Below are 2416 nucleotides of genomic sequence, written 5' to 3' on the forward strand. Positions count from 1 at the left end.
ACAGAGATTTCAGAGGTAATTAGAAACACAGGTGCCCGATATCTTTCAGCTACATGGGAGCGGTGCAGAACATGATCAGGCAGGCTAGTGGCTCAGGGGCACATGGGCCTTGCCTGGACACTGGCTGAACACTGTACAGATTAAACAAACAAACAAAGAAGTCTCCTACAGGGTAGAGATTTTTGCTTACACAATAGCTGAAACTCACTTCTAAATCTCTGAAAAGCCCCTAGATAAAACCATGTAGTGGCTCATGCCTGTAATCCCAACACTCAGGACAGTGAGGCAGGAGAATCCCAGAAATTTAGGTCAACCTTTACTACATATTGTGTTCAAGGTGACATAATGAGACCCTGTCTCAAAAAGCAAACAAATAAACTCCAGATAAAAATCTTCACACGTTTCCTAATTCCCTCCTGCTCAGCAGGAGCTCTGTGTCCTGGCCTTTTGTACCTTTTACTTTCTTGCCTTTATACCTTTTGAATAAATTTGCTTGCATTCTACCTCCTTACTGTTTCATTTTTTGTCATCATAGGACGTGGTGCCAGTGTTCTGGTAACATTTTAGGTGCTTGTGCAGGATTCCAAGAGGAAGTAAGATCTATACTTTTCTAGAAGTTTTGCTTTCACTTCATGGCTGTCCTCTCAAAACGAGGACCCCACGGAAAGTCAAAGGTGATTAGCACAGGTGCCAATCTGGAAGTCTTTGGGGCCTTGTTTCCCTGATGTGAACTGAGCTGTTCCCCCTCTAACACGAGCAGAAGGAATACTAGCCCAGTCTTGACTCAGTTTTCCTTTCGGATTTGATTTTACCGCTAGCAAAGGAGAGATCTCTGCCCTTGGGGCTCTTGGCTTTCTCTGCAGCCAATGGTCCTTGGACATATTGCACCTTTAACTCCCTGCAGGTGTTAGAACAAGTTGACTTTCTCTTTCATGACTCCTTTTCCTGACCAGCTGAGCCAGGAGGTAAGAAAGATTTTACATAGCCAGCAGGTAAAACAAGAGCTTACATAGTATCTTCTTGTCTCCTAATTACCTGGTTATACACTTGCAGACAGGGGTCAGAGAATTAAACCCTTTTAGAGCAGCTGCCGTTTAACAGGCTATTGTGAAAGAACAGCAGGTCAGGGGCCTGGAGCATTGCAGGCATTGCTCCGCCTCCTCCAGCAGCTCCTAGGTTTATGGCTTGTGTTTGTGCAACCAAAGGAGAAAACATCTGTGTCACACCTTCCTTCCTTCCTTCCTTCCTTCCTTCCTTCCTTCCTTCCTTCCTTTCCTTCTTTCTCTCTCTCTCTCTCTCTCTCTCTCTCTCTCTCTCTTTTTTTTTTTTTTTTTTGCAGTACTGGGGATTGAATTCAGGGCCTTTTACAATCTCTTTTCTGCACCCTAAATGTGCCTTTGTTATCTCCAAGTGCTGGAGATCTTACCTGTTGTTCTTTGTCTACTTGTTGAGTTACATTCTCCGTCATTCCACTCCCACCTGCCAAATTGCTCACCTACCCTCCTGAATGTAAGACAAGTGGTGCTTTATTTATTTATCAAGCTATGGTTTCTCTGGGTAGTTCAGATTGGCCTTGAATGTGGTGATCCTCCTGGCTCAGCCTCCCAAGTGCTGGGGTTACAGGTATCTGCCACCATGTCCAGCCAAACTGGTGCTTTTAGACAAAGGTTGTGACTTTTTCATGTCTAAGGTTGGTGGGAAAAAGCTCTTGGGGCCAGGGAGATGGCTCAGTAGAATAGGTGCTTGCTTGGCAAGTGCAATGGCCTGAGTTCAATCCCCCAGTCGGCCAAAAAAAAAGGAAAAAGCTCTCAAGTGACATGCACCCTGCACAGGGTCCTAATGGATAACAAAGTTAGAGTTAACTCCTCTAGAGATCCAGGGAAGGGAACACACGCCTTCCTGGCAACCTTCAAGGGACTGACAAGAGCCCATTGAGACAAATCTTGGTTGATTGATAAGTGTACTTTTGATTGGTATTCCAAGTGACTTGATGTCTTTTTTTATTTAATTGGTAAGCTTAAAACATTTCTTGTTAGAATAAGTACTTGCCTGGCAAGGGCAGGGTCCTGAGTTCAATCCCTAGTTCCACAAAAAAATAAAATAAAATAAATAAAACATTTCCTGTGCATTAATGTAGTTCTCTTTTTTAATCAATGTAGTTCTTAAAACATAATTCAAGGTTATCCTGCTCTTTTGCTGCTTTTTGATTGTGCTAAGAGACAGATGCCACTGGAGGCCATTTGGAGGTCTGGTGGTCAGCCAGTCATAACTGAAATGTAAATACCTATAGCCTCCCTGTGAGAACAAAAATAAAATGTGTACTGGGGACATTTTTAAATCTAAGGAGAGGGGCTGGAGAGATGGCTCAGTGGTCTAAAGCACCTACTTGGAACAAGCTTAGCAAAGCATCAGGGAC

This window comes from Octodon degus, unplaced genomic scaffold, assembly GCF_000260255.1.
Source record: "Octodon degus isolate 3935 unplaced genomic scaffold, OctDeg1.0 scaffold00298, whole genome shotgun sequence".
NCBI lineage: Eukaryota > Metazoa > Chordata > Mammalia > Rodentia > Octodontidae > Octodon > Octodon degus.